The sequence below is a fragment of the Eumetopias jubatus genome, unplaced genomic scaffold, assembly GCF_037043125.1.
Source record: "Eumetopias jubatus isolate StellerSeaLion01/CBP00866 unplaced genomic scaffold, mEumJub1_p1.0 scaffold_8, whole genome shotgun sequence".
In the NCBI taxonomy this organism is placed as follows: Eukaryota; Metazoa; Chordata; class Mammalia; order Carnivora; family Otariidae; genus Eumetopias; species Eumetopias jubatus.
The window spans coordinates 52,589,643-52,608,665 of NW_028274814.1; positions in this window are offsets into that span (position 1 = coordinate 52,589,643).

Here is a 19,023-nt window from a genome sequence, read left to right on the forward strand (position 1 = left end):
AAAATGCTTATGTAGTATGTTTTCTAAGACTTCTGCATTGAGACTGCGTTCATTTATTTTAATTTTCGAGAAAGTCATTAAAAATTCTGTCTACACCCAAACTAAGCCTGGCTATGTAGGCAGGGCAGAGATAAGGCAGTTAGTGGAGGGATTGGTCAAGGAACGTTTTGTTTTCTTCATCTTCCCCTCTCTCCTCTATTCTCCTTCTTACTCTTTAATTGGAGACATTGGAACATGCTTATTTGCTTAGAGGAAGGGGGCAGTAGAGAAAGGCTTAACATACTGAGGATTGGGCATGGGATAGGGAGGAGTAAGTGAGGAAGCAAAATTCACCTAAAGTTGGGAGAAAATTAGAATTAGATGGGTGGGGAAGGAGATAAATAGGTGGGGATATATAAAAGTGTATAGGGGAGGGACAGGAGAGAGAAGGTTTGAGAAATGTTCATTCAAGGAGCTTTACTTTTTCTGTGAAAGAGAAAGCTAGATCATCCCTCTGCAGAATGGAAATGGGGCACGGCAGGACTGAAGACTTTTGAGGAAGGCTGAAGCTTAGGAATAGGACCGTTGGCAGGGGATAGGAAATGCCACAGCAGTCTTGTGAATGAAAACTTACAGTGCATGCCTTGTTTCCTTTCATACCAATTCCATGATAAGGCAAAAAAAGGGGAGTAGAGTGTTAGTGTGCTAATGATAGGACTTTTACCTGCGCAAACGCGTGAGTGAATAAGGGCCTGCTTCTCTAGCTCGTCACCATCATTAATGTGTGTTTATTAAATTCTTGTGATCAAGGCCTGAAGAGATGGCAAAATGATAAGCTATGGTGCCCATCCTTATGGAACTTAAGTCTGGTTGGGGAGGTGAATCATAGCCAGTTGAAAAGTTAACTACATTACAAGGTAATTTTGCCATAAGTGATGAAAGTGGCATAAGGAATCAGAGAAATGATTGATCACTTACAACTGGGGTAGTCAAGGAAGATTTCATATTATTCCTACATTGCCTTTGTGTATTCATTTATTTCTCCTTTCCGATAGAGTAGGCACTGCCATATTCATCTTCAGCTTCATCACATTTCTTAGTACATGACAAGCACTCAATAACCATTGTTGAATGAATGAACTAATGAATAAGCAAATAAACAAGTCAAGTAAGATTTGAATGGGTGGAGGGGTAGAAATTCATTTCAGTGGGGTTACGCTAACGTATAAGAATGTACAAGAAGAAAAGAAGAAGGGAAAAAAGAAAATAGCATTTACTGTGTAATTATATGCCAGGCACTCTTATATATGCCTTCACCCACGATATAGACTCATTTCATTGTCATGATAATGTTGTAAAAAGATATAAATATCCTCACTTTGATGGATGAAAAATTTTCAGAGAGATTAGGTGACTTGCTCATGTAGTGAGTAAATGTCGGTTCTGGGACTGGAACCTCTGAATGCAGGCTGGTTTTGGGCAGTGGAGAGGTGGGTTTTTATATACTCCCTTGTAAGGATGTGGCTCTCTCCAGTTTGACTACAGCACATTGTGTTTCTCTGTTTTTAAATTTCTGAAACTACTAGTTCCGTTTCAGTTCAGGGTGTAATAGATGGCCTGAGTGCCTACTGCTTGAGTTGTCAAAGCAATGGGAAGTCTTCAGTATGGCAAAGAGGCCGTTGGTGGCTTGGCCCCCGGCTTGTCTCCCCTCGTAACTCATTCTCAGTAACTATCCTTATTCACCAATATGAATATGAGTGCTCCTGGTTTCCTGAGCTCTGCTTGCTCATTCACCCTTCGCCGCCTTCCCTCATGTTGTTCTCTTTGTCCCAAATGCTCTTACTCCTCTTGGTACCTGTTCATCTCTCAAAATTTAACTCCATGGCCACTTCCTCTTTCTCTGACTTGCAAATAATACTGGTTGGCATGAATTGATACTTTTGGTTTTATGAGTGTTCATCATATTCTCTTGTCTTTTCCCACAAATAGCGATGTTAAGGGATTCTTACCTTCTCTCTCCTCCCTGAGGAGATATTCAACCCCTGACCAGTTGAATATTTCTACAGCTACAGGTGGCCTCTGTACTGCACTATTTTGAAACACAAGGGAAATTTGTGTCCTTATCCCTAAGGCTATGATTCTGAGATTTTGTACCCTCTGTGACTATGGAACATCCTCCCCTAATTCCATGGGATAAAGAAAAAAGAATTGAAATTAGGCATACAGGCATTGATTTATTCAGAGCCTGTATAATTATGTAGTAGTGTTCTCACATTCTGGAATTCCTGAACTGTTCTATCTACCTCCTGTCCTGCCCCTATTACATTTCTATCCATTTTGGGGATATCTGCTGAGCTGTTCAAGAGAAGTAGAGAGGATGCTGCCCCAGGCAGCAGAGGATGCTGCAACCGTGTGGGCCTCCTCCAGAGAGCTTTTGAATTTCAGAGGCTAGAAAGGAAATGCTGGTGCCCTGAGTTAGGCTCTTTCTCAGGAATAGCATGAAATAACACCCTAGTCCAGCTCTAGGGGTTAATTAGCACTGCTCTAAAATAAATTCCTTAGAAGAATTTTGCTTCTCTGCAACAGAAAGCCATTTTGAAATTTGGACTAATTTGGTCTTCAGTGAGACTAAGGATGATCTCCTCACAGAGTCATCTTCTGGAAGCAGCTGATGACTTTAAAGCCAAATACCACCCTTACTACCACTATGACTAGGGCGTGCCCCTCAGGCATGCAGAGGGTGTGGCAAGTGTGGTCTTTGCCAAAGGCTGTGCCTAGAGTTAAGTGTTCCAGATGGTGGCGGTAATGGAGATTGGGGTTGATACACAGTTTAACCTGACTCAAGTTCAAAATATTTAAGTAGCCCCGTTGACACCCATTGGTTAGAAAGCCAGGAAGGGAAAGAGGACTGTTCTAAGAAATCTTGGGAGAGTCTTTGCTGGCATCCATAATGCACCAAGAAGTCCGCCAAGATTCCCAGCTAGTCCACTCTTTCTTCAGATCTTCCATTTCTCCCTCATTAGTGCTAAGAAACTCCCCAAGGGGCCCTACTCTGCAGTTCTCCCACCATCTTGCTCTAGTAAAGTGGTATCACAAAACAATTTTAGGCTACCTTCTGTACCTCATTAAGTTTTATAAAGTCTGATAAATTTTTGCTTCTCATCAAAGAGAACAAGTGTTGTCTTCCAACGGATATGAGGGCCAAATAAGGATGTGCACCTAAGGATGTTATGACCAGAGGAGGGAAGGACAGGCTGTGGAAAGGGGCACTGTGAGACCAGTGTCATAAAGGATCAAAATTACATCTTAAAGCGTTCATTAATATGGTGACTAAGATTCCTAAAATCTTTGTGTATTAATAACAACTAAAAGCCATAAATAACCTAAATAAATATCCAGGCTTTTTGCTAAAGGTTCAAGTTCTTGTTTTGTTTTGTTTCTTTTTGAGTTTGGACAATGAAATTTGAGGCATCCTGGAAACCTAAATGTATTCCCTAAATTATAGGAAGTGCAGTGACTAAAGATAACATGGATCATCCAAGTTTCTAAGAGCATTAAAGAAATAAAGGCAAAAACCCAAACATCATTTTGGCTATATATTTGTATACAATTAAGATTATTTAAGATGAATTCTTAGATGTGACTTTGCTGTGTTAAAGTATATAAAATTTTTTTAGCTATTACCATCATAATGCAGTTCTGGGTCCTCAAGTTTAATTCATTTTCACACACTTATTTAACACATTAACATTTAACACACTTAGTGAGTCCCTTCCATTAACTGCAGTTCAAGGGACTGCATTTAGGCTGGAGGCAAAAAAGTAAATAGGATGTAGTCCCTTCTTTGAAGGAGCTCCTAACAGAATGGAGGAGGCCAACATGTAAGTCAATCATGACAAAAGAGACAGAGAATGTATCAAGTATATTAGTAGTTAAGAAAGCAGTGGCTGCTTATGCCTGAAGGTGTTAAGAAAATCTACTCAGATAAAGTGACATTTTAGTGAGGACCTTGAAGGATAAGTAGAAGTTCACCGGGTGGGGAATAACTTGGCAGAGGGATTCCAGAGCCACCATGAAGAGCAATGGTCATGAGTACCTGGTGTGGCTGTATGTGCGGGGTCCAGTGGAGTGGAATGAGAGATGAGCTGGAAAAGCAAGTTTGAGTCAAGATGCATATTTTGTTCTTTTGACTTGGGGGGGAATCTTTAGAAGACACTCAAGAAGAGGAGGGACACTCTCATGTGTTTGTTTAGAGTTAACACCTCTGTTGGCAGTGCTGTGACTAGAGAGAGACGGGAGGTAGGAGGGTATACTAGGAGATTATGGTCATAAAAGATCAGAAATAAGGCGGAAGGGTGGGGGAGAAGGGATGAATCTATTTGATGCCATTGGGTAAAGTAGTGAGATTTGGTAACCACTCAGTGTAGGGTAACACTAAAGAAAAGAAGGGTTGAAGGCACTTTGAGATTTGGGTTAGGTGACTGGATGGATCATTATGATGAGGATTATGAGAATAATGTGCATAGCTTTGAATGTATTGAGTCTGAAGTACATACAAGTGTCCAGGTAGAAACACCTCCTAGAAACAACGGGAAGAATGTGTGTGGATCAGGAGGATAAATACTTTCAAGGTGAAGACTTTGGAGAAAAAGCAAACACATGGCAATTAAAGTTGAATGTGGGGGTAAAATTCCCGAGGGGTACATAGTAGGGACGAAGGGAAAAAATTGCTTTAAAATATCAAATTTAGTGAACATTTGAGAAGAAGAGAGCCAATGAATTGGAGTCCAGAAAGGTAAGAAAACTAGCAGAAAGGGGTGTGGAAATGCTAAGGGAGGAAAGAGTTTGAAGAGGAAGAGTTTGGTGAAAACCACTTATGCTGTAAATAGGGGAAATAGAAATAAGTTGCACCTAATGATTGTATTAGTTGACATTCTCCAGAAACACAGAACTACTAGGATATATATAAAGATACTTGTAAATAAATAAAAATAAATAAATATAAAACATTTATATATAAATAAGTATGAAGAGATTTGTTATATGGAATTGGCTGATGTAGCTATAGAGGATGGGAAGTACTAAGATCTGTAGCTAGCAATCTGGAGACCCAGGTAAGCTGATGGTATAGATCCAGTCTGAGTCTGAAGGCAGGACAAGATGTATGTCCAGTTCAAAGACGGTCAGGCAGAGAGAGTTACTGTACTCTCTTACTCAGTCTTTTTGTTCTGTTCAGGCCTTCGGTGGTTTGGATGAGGCCCATCCACTTGGGGAAGGCAATTCGCTTTACTCTCAGCCTACCAATTCAAATGTTAATCTCATCCAGAAACAACCTCACAGACATACCCAGAATAATGTTGAACCAAGTATCTGGGCACCCCATAGCCCAGGCAAGCCGATACATAGAATTTACTATCACAGGAGTGGAAAATCACTAGGGACCAGTGAACTTACCAAGAGGAATTCTAGTAGAGTGGTTCTGGTGATATCCAGATATCAAAGGATTGAGAAATAAACAGGGAAGGGCATAAATGGAGATAGTAAGTGAAAATTTCTCATACAAGAAAATTAGCTGACTGCACAAGGAAGAAAAGAGATAAAGCAATAAATTCAAGAGGAACATAAGTTGAGGAGGAGATTTTTTTTTTTCTTCAGGTGAAGGAAATCTGAGTGTGTTTAATATTTATTGACTGAGACAGGCACTTGTGAAGAGCAAGTGATTGAAATGACACATGAAAAGAAGAAATAATTGATAGGGCAGGATATGGAGGGAGGCCAGAAAGAATGAGGTTTATATGTAAATAATTAGAAAATAAAGCAACGCAATGGTAAAAAAAATAATAATAATATAAAGTGAGAAACATGTTCCATTGCTCAAGTACTAGGTTTAGGCTTTAAACATTCAGAGATGTGAAAGATCCATGGAGAATTATATCCCAATACATGTTCCATGCATTTATGCAAAAAAATGAATAATACAAAGTGATTACAAACACAGGTGGTGGGATTTTGTTTTCAACTGCCCCAGAGCGTGAAACTTGATCATTATAAAGGTGTCAGGGCCACTATCTTGAATCACTATCTAAAGCCCCTGCCTAATTCGTCTGGCTACAATCTCAAACAGATATAAAGTCAAAGAAGCTACTTAGCTCGGAGAAGAAATGTCACAGAAAAATCTTGAAGTGTTATAGATTTTTTTAAGAATGACATAATTATCTTCTGTAGCATTCAACCCCAGAATGGAAGTGAAATGAGAGATTACTCTGAACAGATGCAGAATGTCATCATTATGCAGGATTGAACAACACTGAATGAGGGTAAGCTTTAGCAAATAGGGGGCTCTGTTCTATTCATCACCGTCTTGCAGGACTTGGCACCGAGAAAGCACTTAATAAATATTGGTTGAATGACTGAATGAGAATGTTGTGATCTTAGAAATGTGTTGCAAGTCTTCACTTAAATTGAATTTCAGCATACAAAGAAAATTCTTTAAAGGTCAAATTCCTAGGCACCTTTGGAACTCTGAAGCAAAACTCTTCTTCAACACTTAAGACCAAAAAGTCCTGAAGGTGCAAGGTGAAATGCAAGCTTGTAGAAACAAAGTGTGCCTGATACCTGGCTTGATGGAAGAGAAGTGAGGTATAGTGGATGCTCTGGTTCCCTGTTCAGGTCCCCTTAAGACTGAGGCACTCCTGTCCTCACACGTGAGAATCTTGGTGGTTGACAGCTTGATGGCTGAGGGACCCTCAAGGAATTACCCTCAAAGGAAGAGAGAGCTATTTAGCCTAAGGCCCTGCTACTTCCTCAGGAGCAGCCCACATTCAGTGAAGGGGGGCCATGATGGTGCTTTTAAAGCCCCATGCCCCTGGCCTCAAGGTGAAACAACTCTTGAGTGGCTAACCCAGCTCCAGAGCTTTCCCGAGGATTGACTGAGGTCTGTGTTTTGCCTCATCATGCTTCCATTCTTTGCTGTACCCAACTCGTTCACTCCTTCACAGCCATTGGTCCCCATGAGTACTTCTTACCAACCTTATGAATGCAGTTGTCTGTCAGAGTTGGCCTGCTGTGGAGCCCGACTGGGGACATTATGTGCCACTTACTGTTTCTGGATAGACAAGAGTGCTCTCTTTGAAGAGCTAAAATGTTGGGCGAAGGGCCTTGGTTCCAGTTCAGTGCTAGACTCCCATGTGTTCGAAAAAATTAAAAATGGTAAAAAGAGAACCCAGGAGGGCTGGGTTGGCTCACATGGGTCTGAACGGGTGTCTTTGACCTCTTATGCAGAGGTGTATTCCTCACTCTTGTGGTGCACAACTGCTCAATGCTACAGGTCCGTGCCGTTCAGCTCCAGGACATGCTTCGCTAGGGTTCTCATTTTCTTATCCCAATTCTTCCAAAGGTTATTTCTCTTTTGTTTCTGTTGTTCTGAGCACTTAGAGTTAATTTTTTCTTTCTTATGGGAGCTCTGGGCAGATAGGCAACTTCTCTTTCTGACCCAGGAGAAAACCAAAGCTCATTAAGTGCTTATCTTCATTAGAGTCTGTTTCCAAGACTAGAGCTAAATCTAGGTATTTCCTGAGACTCTTAGAACACCTTAATTTTGAATCTGTCTTTTCTACCACTTGGTTGCTTATTATAATGTCAGGACATTTTTTTTCTTTAAATTTTTTATTGTTATGTTAATCACTATACATTACATCATTAGTTCTTGATGTAGTGTTCCATGATTCATTGTTTGTTCATAACAACCAGTGCTCCACGCAGAACGTGCCCTCCCTAATACGCATCACTAGGCTAACCCATCGCCCCAAACCCCTCCCCTCTAGAACCCTCAGTTTGTTTTTCAGAGTCCATCGTCTCTCATGGTTTGTCTCCCCCTCCGATTTACTCCCCTTCATTCTTCCCCTCCTGCTATCTTCTTCTTCTTCTTTTATTCCTTAACATATATTGCATTATTTGTTTCAGAGGTACAGATCTGTGATTCAACAGTCTTGCACAATTCACAGCGCTCACCATAGCACATACCCTCCCCACTATCACCCAGCCACACCATCCCTCCTACCCCCCCACTCCAGCAAACCTCAGTTTGTTTCCTGAGATTAAGAATTCCTCATATTAGTGAGGTCATATGATACATGTCTTTCTCTGATTGACTTATTTCACTCAGCATAACACCCTCCAGTTCCATCCACGTCGTTGCAAATGGCAAGATCTCCTTCCTTTTGATGGCTGCATAATATTCCATTGTGTATATATACCACCACTTCTTTATCCATTCTTCTGTCGATGGACATCTTGGCTCTTTCCACAGTTTGGCTATTGTGGACATTGCTGCTATAAACATTGGGGTGCACGTACCCCTTCGGGTCCCTACATTTGTATCTATGGGGTAAATACCCAGTAGTACAATTGCTGGATTGTATGGTAGCTCTATTTTCAACTTTTTGAGGAACCTCCATTATGTTTTCCAGAGTGGTTCACCAGCTTACATTCCCACCAACAGTATAGGAGGGTTCCCCATTCTCCACATCCCCGCCAACATCTGTCATTTCCTGCCTTGTTAATTTTAGCCATTCTGACTGGTGTGAGGTGGTATCTCATTGAGGTTTTGATTTGGATTTCCCAGATGCCGAGCGGTGTTGAGCACTCTTTCATGTGTCTGTTGGCCATTTGGATGTCTTCTTTGGAGAAATGTCTGTTCATGTCTTCTGCCCATTTCTTGATTGGATTATTTGTTCTTTGGGTGTTGAGTTTGATAAATTCTTTATAGATTTTGGATACTAGCCCTTTATCTGATATGTCATTTGCAAATATTTTCTCCCATTTTGTCGGTTGTCTTTTGGTTTTGTGGACTGTTTCTTTTGCTGTGCAAAAGCTTCTTATCTTGATGAAATCCCAAGAGTTCATTTTTGCCCTTTCTTCCCTTGCCTTTGGCGATGTTTCTAGGAAGAAGTTGTTGCGGCTGAGGTCGAAGAGGTTGTTGCCTGTGTTCTCCTTTAGGATTTTGATGGACTCCTGTCTCACATTTAGGTCTTTCAACCATTTGGGGTCTATTTTTGTGTGTGGTGTAAGGAAATGGTCCAGTTCCATTCTTCTGCATGTGGCTGTCCAATTTTCCCAACACCATTTGTTGAAGACACTGTCTTTTTTCCCCTGGACATTCTTTCCTGCTTTGTAAAGATGAGTTGACCATAGAGTTGAGGGTCCATTTCTGGGCTCTCTATTCTATTCCATTGATCTATGTGTCTGTTTTTGTGCCAGTACCATAGTGTCTTGATGATGACAGCTTTGTAATAGAGCTGGAAGTCCGGAATTGTGATGCCACCAGCTTTTCTTTTCTTTTTCAACATTCCTCTGGCTATTCGGGGTCTCTTCTGGTTCCATACAAATTTTAGGATGATTTGTTCCATTTCTTTGAAAAAAGTGGATGGTATTTTGATGGGGATTGCATTGAATGTGTAGATTGCTCTAGGTAGCATTGACATCTTCACAATGTTTGTTCTTCCAATCCATGAGCATGGAACGGTTTTCCATTTCTTTGTGTCTTCCTCAATTTCTTTCATGAGTATTTTATAGTTTTCTGAGTACAGATCCTTTGCCTTTTTGGTTAGATTTATTCCTAGTTATCTTATGGTTTTGGGTGCCATTGTAAATGGGATCAACTCCTTAATTTCTCTCTCTTCTGTCTTGTTGTTGGTGTATAGGAATGCCACTGATTTCTGCACATTGATTTTATATCCTGCCACTTTACTGAATTCCTGTATGAGTTCTAGCAGTTTTGGGGTGGAGTCTTTTGGGTTTTCCACATAAAGTATCATATCATCTGCAAACAGTGAGAGTCTGACTTCCTCTTTGCCGATTTGGATGCCTTTGATTTTTTTTTTTTGTTGTCTGATTACTGTGGCTAGGACATCTAATACTATGTTGAATAGCATTGGTGATAGTGGACATCCCTGCTGCGTTCCTGACCTTAGGGGGAAAGCTCTCAGCTTTTCCCCATTGAGAATGATATTCGCTGTAGGTTTTTCACAGATGGCTTTTATGATATTGAGGTATGTACACTCTATCCCTATACTCTGAAGAGTTTTGATCAAGAAAGGATGCTGTACTTTGTCAAATGCTTTTTCTGCATCTACTGAGAGGATTCTATGATTCTTGTTCTTTCTTTTGTTAATGTATTGTATCACGTTGATTGATTTGCGGATGTTGAACCAACCTTGTATCCCAGGAATAAATCCCACTTGGTCATGGTGAATAATCCTTTTAATGTACTGTTGGATCCTATTGGCTAGTATTTTGGTGAGAATTTTTGCATCCATGTTCATCAGGGATATTGGTCTGTAATTCTCCTTTTTGATGGGGTCTTTGTCTGGTTTTGGGATCAAGGTAATGGTGGCCTCATAAAACGAGTTTGGAAGTTTTCCTTCCATTTCTATTTTTGGGAACAGTTTCAGGAGAATAGGTATTAAATCTTCTGTAAATGTTTGGTAGAATTACCCTGGGAAGCCCTCTGGCCCCGGGCTTTTGTTTGTTGGGAGATTTTTGATGACTGCTTCAATTTCCTTAGTGGTTATAGGTCTGTTCAGGTTTTCTATTTCTTCCTGGTTCAATTTTGGTAGTTGATACATCTCTAGGAATGCATCCATTTCTTCCAGGTTATCTAATTTGCTGGCATAGAGTTGCTCATGATATGTTCTTATAATTGTTTGTATTTCTTTGGTGTTGGTTGTGATCTCTCCTCTTTCATTCATGATTTTGTTGATTTGGGTCATTTCTCTTTTCTTTTTGATCAGTCTGGCTAGGGGTTTATCAATCTTGTTAATTCTTTCAAAGAACCAGCTCCTAGTTTCGTTGATCTGTTCTACTGTTCTTTTGGTGTCTATTTCATTGATTTCTGCTCTGATCTTTATTATTTCTCTTCTCCTGCTGGGTTTAGGCTTTATTTGCTGCTCTTTCTCCAGCTCCTTTAGGTGTAGGGTTAGGTTGTGTATTTGAGACCTTTCTTGTTTCTTGAGAAAGGCTTCTATTGCTATATACTTTCCTCTCAGGATTGCCTTTGCTGCATCCCAAAGATTTTGAACAGTTGTGTTTTCATTTTCATTGGTTTCCATGAATTTTTTTAATTCTTCTTTAATTTCCTGGTTGACCCATTCATTCTTTAGTAGGATGCTCTTTAGCCTCCATGTATTTGAGTTCTTTCCGACTTTCCTCTTGTGATTGAGTTCTAGTTTCAAAGCATTGTGGTCTGAAAATATGCAGGGAATAATGCCAGTCTTTTGGTACCGGTTGAGACCTGATTTGTGACCTAGGATGTGATCAATTCTGGAGAATGGGCACTAGAGAAGAATGTGTATTCCGTTGCTTTGGGATGGAATGTTCTGAATATATCTGTGAAGTCCATTTGGTTCAGTGTGTCATTTAAAGTCTTTATTTCCTTGTTGGTCTTTTGCTTAGGTGATCTGTCCATTTCAGTCAGGGGGGTGTTAAAGTCCCCCACTATTATTGTATTGTTGTCAATGTGTTTCTTTGCTTTTGTTATTAATTGCCTTATATAATTGGCTGCTCCCATGTTAGGGGCATAGATATTTACAATTGTTAGATCTTCTTGTTCAATAGACCCTTTAAGTAGGATAGAGTGTCCTTCTTCATCTCTTATTACAGTCTTTGGTTTAAAATCTAATTTGTCTATTATAAGGATTGCCACCCCAGCTTTCTTTTCCTGTCCTTTAGCATGGTAAATGGTTTTCCACCCCCTCACTTTCAATGTGGGGGTGTCTTTAGGTCTAAAATGAGTCTCTTGCAGACAGCATATTGATAGGTCTTGTTTTTGAATTCAATCTGATAGCTTGTGTCTTTTGATTGGGGCATTTAGCCCATTTACATTCAGGGTAACTATTGAAAGATATGAATTTAGTGCCATTGTATTGCCTGTAAGGTGAATGTCAGGACATTTAAAGATGGTTTCCATTTAATTTTAAATACTGGCAATATTAGTTTAGCACCTGTCATTTATTTGTGTGGCATTTCTATTTAACATAAAACACAGAAACAGAAAATCACACACAAATATGTAGATTAGTGAGTTCAGGTTATTAAAAGGACTTTTCCTGTTTGCCAGAACCCCAACCCAATCTCAGCATGCCTCCTCCCCAAAGTAGTCGCCATCCTGAGTCTATAATAATGGCTTCTTTGCATTACTTTATGGTTTTCTCAAAAAGTAATGCATCCCTGAACTGTCATTTTGTCTTTCCTATTTTTCAAATGTAGGTCTTTTAAATCTCCTTCAATCTGCAGTTCCCCTTTCCATCCTTTTCTTTTTCTCACAAATTCTCTGTTGGAGAACCTGAGGCATCAGATCTGCAGTTTCTCCTGGTCTAGATTTTTCCCTTTAACACTTTCTTCTCTCTCCTGTGGTCCCTACAAATCCACAGCTGGATCAGGACAGTCGGCCAGACTTGTGTTTGATCCCTTTTGCAAAGAAAGGAATTTCAGTCCCATTCCATCCATTCAAATGTCTTTATTGAAGCTCAGATTGCCCTGTATTTGGCTCATAGTGGCCTCAACATGTTGGCTTCTGAGTCCTTTTAACCAACTCTTTGATAACCTCTTTGCTATTTGGTATAACAATGTTTCCAGGCTCATCTTGTTTATTTCCAGCCCCAGACATGGGAATGGTTATTTCTCTAGAAAGCATTGGATGGTATTTTTTTTGGGGGGGGTGGGGTGGGGTGGGATGGCGGTGGTGGGAGGACTTCAAAACCACAATGTGTTTGCTGGGAATGATGATTATTTCCAGGTCTCTTCGGTGGACAGAGTTACTTCATGAGTTCCTACGGATAGGCTTGATTTAGATTAAGGAACACAGTTTTTTTTTTCCTTTTTTAATAAACTTCTGTATTATACCTCTATTTCTTTTCTTCCATATCAAAAATCTTAGTTCTTACGGACACAGGGAATGACAGAATACTACCCTGTTGTTCATTTAATCAGTCCCAATATTATATACACAAATACTGGCATGATCCCTGAAAGTAACTAAAATGCTTTCTGCATATACTTTCCTAATCTCGCATTAATTTTAATAGCTGTATTATATCTGCATTGCCTAAGCATGTAGCCATTAATTCTATACTTTCCCCTTTTAATGCTCATTTGATCTTAGTTCTAGAAGAACTATATGTTTTATATATTTAGTCCTTACTGTCAGCCCTTGTGTCTATGTCTTCTTGGTGATTTTTATTCTCATTTATAGTATATTCTGAAACTCATTTACAGTATATTCCTCAGGAAGGGATCATGGGAATAATATTCCTTGAATTCTTACGTGTTGGTAACAGTTTGTTTATGCTCTTCATAGCTGAAAGTCAGTTTTGCTGGATAAAAAATCCTTTTTTTATATTTCCTGTAGACATTTCTTGAATACATTAATTAGGTTGCTGTATTTTTTGTCTGTAATAAAACATTGCTGTTGTAAAGTATGATGGTAGCTTAATATTTTTTTCCCTTATAAATCACTTGCCGTTTCCCCCAGATGCTCAAATAATTTTTTTCTCTTTAAAACCGTATGCATTTTTTAGACTATGCCTTGGCATTGGTCATTCTGAGTTGATACGCTCAGGTGGGTGGTGTGTTCTTCCAATATATATTCTCAATTCTTTTTTAAATTTTAGGAAAATTTTCTTGAAGTATTATTTTAGTGTTTGTTCTCTTCTTTGCTTTGATTTTCTTCCTCGGGGATTTCTGTATTATGGACTTTGAATCTTCTTTGCCTATCTTTTCTTTGTCATGTTCTTTTTAATCCTTTTTATCTCTTTCCTAATTTCTTTCTGATTTTTAAAATCTTTGTCCTTCTTACCTTCTATTTTTCTGGAGGCATATTTTGTGCTTATTTGCTTTTGTGTTCCTTCTAATGTAGTCTTCATTTCTGAAATGTCTTTTCATTTATTTATAATTCTTCCCTATACTCTGTCACCTTATTTCTGAGTCTTTCTAATTCTGATTTATATTGTTCTTTTACATCTTGTATCATTTCTTAATGTTTTAGCTCATTTTGAAATAGGTTACAGTTTTGATCTGTCCCTGTCTTTCTGATATGCTTATATTATCTGTAGTGATGTTATTCTGCTCTTTATTCTCTTTTATCTTTTTTAATTTTTTTTAATTTTTTAATTTTTTTAAAGATTTTATTTATTTATTTGAGAGAGAGAGAGAGAGAGAGAGCACATGAGAGGGGGGAGGATCAGAGGGAGAAGCAGACTCCCTGCCGAGCAGGGAGCCCGATGCGGGCCTCGATCCCGGGACTCCAGGATCATGACCTGAGCCGAAGGCAGTCGCTTAACCAACTGAGCCACCCAGGCACCCTATTCTCTTTTATCTTATAATAACTTTGTATAGGACTTGACTTCGATACTTTTCTGCTGCTCATTTTTATGTGAAATCAGATTCCTGAAATTTTAGAGGCCCGGTTCAGGGTAGCTCTTCTAACCTCACAGAGTTTCCTCTTTTGTTGCTTTCCAGGACTTCTGTTTCTGAAATTTTAAAGGCCTGGTTCAGGGTAGCTTTTCTAACTCAGAAAGTTTCCTCTTCTGTTGTTTTCCAAGACTTCCAAGGCTTTTCCAAAGCTTCCGTTTTCCTCCTCCATTTTGAGTTGTATCTTTTCTTTCTTTTCTCTATTGGGCCTATTCTGTTCGATTTTAATTATATTCCAGTAATTTCACCATAGTGTAGGGCCCTTTCCTGAATGGAAGCCTTGTCCTGGAAGAAAGCTTAGAAGTGCTGGATTCCTCCAATGCCTCCAGTCCTCACAGAGAGTTCTCTTTGCACTCACCCATTACTGGATTAGCTAAAACCCTCTTGGAGTCAGTGGCTATTGCCAAATGGGTACACGGTGTTTTGTCTTTGCTTCTATCTACTTTCTTCTGCACATACCCTGGTACTAGGCTGGCTGGTGTTGTGGCTGTGGTAGTTTATCCTCATCACATGGTATTCTGAGGTTTGTAAAGATAATTATCTAGTTTCATTGTAAATGTTGACCATGCGTTTTGGTTTGCTATTTAATTGATTTATCTGTTTTAATGTAGATATAAAAGAAAAATATACCATGTCCACCATCCTCTTCTCCCAAGCCCTAAGTATTTGCCAAGCACTCTACATATATTGTCTCATTCAATTTTCAGGATGACCCAGTGGGTTAGGAATAATTATTATTTTATTCTTATTTCACATACAAGAAAACTCAGGCTCAAGGAGTCAATTTTTTTTGCTTTGTTTTGTTTTTTAAATTTTATCTATTTGTATGAGAAAGAGAGCACAGCAGAGGGGGGAGGGTCAGAGGGAGAAGTAGACTCCCGGCTGAGCAGGGAGTCCGATGTGGGGCTTGATCCTGGGGCCCCAGGATCATGACCTGAGCAGAAGGCAGATGCTTAACCCACTGACTCCTCAAGGAGTCAAATATTTTTTTAAGATCACCTGGCCAGTAGGTGGTAGTGGTAGAATTTGGACGTATGTCTCTTTGATCCCTAAGTCTGCTAGCTTTATGTAAAAAATATTTGTAAATCAGTTCTTTAAAATTTAAAATATACATTTCCATAGAATGTTTTCCTAACCAAATGGTTGTAATTAATGGATAAAAAATATTAGAAAATGTGCATCTTTAAATGTAAGAATAAGATGATCTTTTTCTTTTGTGCACATTCCCAAATTTCTCTAATTAGTATATATTACATTCAAATTGAAGGCCCCAATACACCTTATTTTTTTTTGTTCTTTAAAAAATTTTTTATTGTTATTTTGATCACCATACCTTACATCATTAGTTTTTGATGTAGTGTTCCATGATTCATTGTTTGTGCATAACACCCAGTGCTCCATGGAGAACGTGCCCTCTTTAATACCCATCACCAGGCTAACCCATTCTCCCAACCGCCTCCCCTCTAGAATCCTCAGTTTGTTTTTCAGAGTCCATCGTCTCTCATGGTTCGTCTCCCCCTCCGATTTACTCCCCTTCATTCTTCCCCTCCTGCTACCTTCTTCTTTTTTTTTTCTTAACATATATTGCATTATTTGTTTCAGAGGTACAGATCTGTGATTCAACAGTCTTGCACAATTCACAGCGCTCACCATAGCACATACCCTCCCCAATATCTATCACCCAGCCACCCCATCCCTCCCACCCCCCCCCACTCCAGCAACCCTCAGTTTGTTTCCTGAGATTAAGAATTCCTCATATCAGTGAGGTCATATGATACATGTCTTTCTCTGATTGACTTATTGCGCTCAGCATAACACCCTCGAGTTCTATCCACGTCGTTGCAAATGGCAAGATCTCCTTCCTTTTGATGGCTGCATAATATTCCATTGTGTATATATACCACCACTTCTTTATCCATTCTTCTGTCGATGGACATCTTGGCTCTTTCCACAGTTTGGCTATTGTGGACATTGCTGCTATAATCATCACTGTGCACATACACCTTCCGATCCCTACATTTGTATCTTTGGGGTAAATACCCAGTAGTGCAATTGCTAGATCATAGGGTATCTCTATTTTCAACTTTTTGGGCAACCTCCATTTGTTCTCCAGAGTGGTTGCACCAGCTTGCATTCCCACCAACACGGTAGGAGGGTTCCCCTTCCTCCACAACCTCGCCAACATCTGTTGTTTCCTGCCTTGTTAATTTTAGCTATTCTGACTGGTGTGAGGTGGTATCTCACTGAGGTTTTGATTTGGATTTCCCAGATGCTGAGCGATGTTGAGCACTTTTTCATGTGTCTGTTGGCCATTTGAATGTCTTCTTTGGAAAAATGTCTGTTCATTTCTTCTGCCCAATTCTTGATTGGATTATTTGTTCCTAGGGTGTTGAGTTTGGTTAAGTTCTTTATAGATTTTGGATACTAGCCCTTTATCTGATATGTCATTTACAAATATCTTCTTCCATTCTGTCAGTTGTCTTTTGGCTTTGTTGACTGTTTCTTTTGCTGTGCAAAAGCTTTTTATCTTGATGAAGTCCCAATAGTTCATTTTTGCCCTTATTTCCCTTGCCTTCAGCAATGTTTCTAGGAAGAAGGCTGCGGCTGAAGTCGAAGAGGTTGCTACCTGTGTTCTCCTTTAGGATTTTGATGGACTCCTGTCTCACATTTAGGTCTTTCAACCATTTGGGGTCTATTTTTGTGTGTGGTGTAAGGAAATGGTCCAGTTCCATTCTTCTGCATGTGGCTGTCCAATTTTCCCAATACCATTTGTTGAAGAGACTCTCTTTTTTCCATTGGACATTCTTTCGTGCTTTGTCGAAGATGAGTTGACCACAGAGTGGAGGGTCCATTTCTGGGCTCTCGATTCTGTTCCATTGATCTATGTGTCTGTTTTTGTGCCAGTACCATACTGTCTTAATGATGACAGCTTTGTAATAGAGCTTAAGTCCGGAATTGTGATGCCACTAGCTCTGCTTTTCTTTTTCAGCATTCCTCTGGCTATTCAGGGTCTTTTCTGGTTCCATACAAATTTTAGGATTATTTGTTCCATTTCTTTGAAACATCTTCACAATGTTTGCTCTTCCAATCCATGAGCATGGAACATTTTTCCATTTCTTTGTGTCTTCCTCAATTTCTTTCATGAGTATTTTATAGTTTTCTGAGTACAGATCCTTTGCCTTTTTGGGTAGATTTATTCCTAGTTATCTTATGGTTTTGGGTGCCATTGTAAATGGGATTGACTCCTTAATTTCTCTCTTCTGTCTTGTTGTTGGTGTATAGGATTGCCACTGATTTCTGCGCATTGATTTTATATCCTGCCATTTTACTGAATTCCTGTAAGAGTTCTAGCCGTTTTGGGGTGGAGTCTTTTGGGTTTTCCACATAAAGTATCATATCATCTGCAAACAGTGAGAGTTTGACTTCTTCTTTGCCGATTTGGATGCCTTTGATTTCTATTTGTTGTCTGATTGCTGTGGCTAGGACTTCTAGTACTATGTTGAATAGCATTGGTGATAGTGGACATCTTTGCTGCGTTCCTGACCTCAGGGGGAAAGCTCTCAGTTTTTCCCCATTGAGAATGATATTCGCTGTAGGTTTTTCATAGATGGCTTTATGATATTGAGGTATGTGCCCTCTATCCCTATACTCTGGATAGTTTTGATCAAGAAAGGATGCTGTCCTTTGTCAAGTGTTTTTTCTGCATCTATTGAGAGGATCCTATGATTCTTGTTCTTTCTTTTGTTAATGTATTGTATCACGTTGATTGATTTGCAGATGTTGAACCAACCTTGTAGCCCAGGGATAAATCCCACTTGGTCGTGGTAAATAATCCTTTTGATGTACTGTTGGATCCTAATGGCTAGGATTTTTGTGAGAATTTTTGCATCCATGTTCATCAAGAATATTGGTCTGTAATTGTCCTTTTTGTTGAGGTCTTTGGCTTTGAGATCAAGGTAATGGTGGTCTCATAAAACGAGTTTGGAGGTTTTCCTTCCATTTCTAATTTTTGGAACAGTTTCAGGAGAATAGGTATTAAATCTTCTTTAAATGTTTGGTAGAATTCCCCTGGGAAGCCATCTGGCCCCGGGCTTTTGTTTGTTGGGAGATTTTTGATGACTGCTTCAATTTCCTTAGTGGTTATACATCTGTTCAGGTTTTCTGTTTCTTCCTGGTTCAATTTTGGTAGTTGATACATCTCTAGGAATGCATCCATTTCTTCTAGGTTATCTAATTTGCTGGCATATACTTGCTCATAATATGTTCTTTTAATTGTTTGTATTTCTTTGGTGTTGGTTGTGATCTCTCCTCTTTCATTCATGATTTTGTTGATTTGGGTCATTTCTCTTTTCTTTTTAATAAGTCTGGCCAGGGGTTTATCAATCTTGTTAATTCTTTCAAAGAACCAGCTCCTAGTTTCGTTGATCTGTTCTACTGTTCTTTTGGTTTCTATTTCATTGATTTCTGCTCTGATCTTTATTATTTCTCTTCTCCTGCTGGGTTTAGGCTTTATTTGCTGTTTTTTCTCTAGCTCCTGTAAGTGTAGGATTAGGTTGTGTATTTGAGACCTTTCTTGTT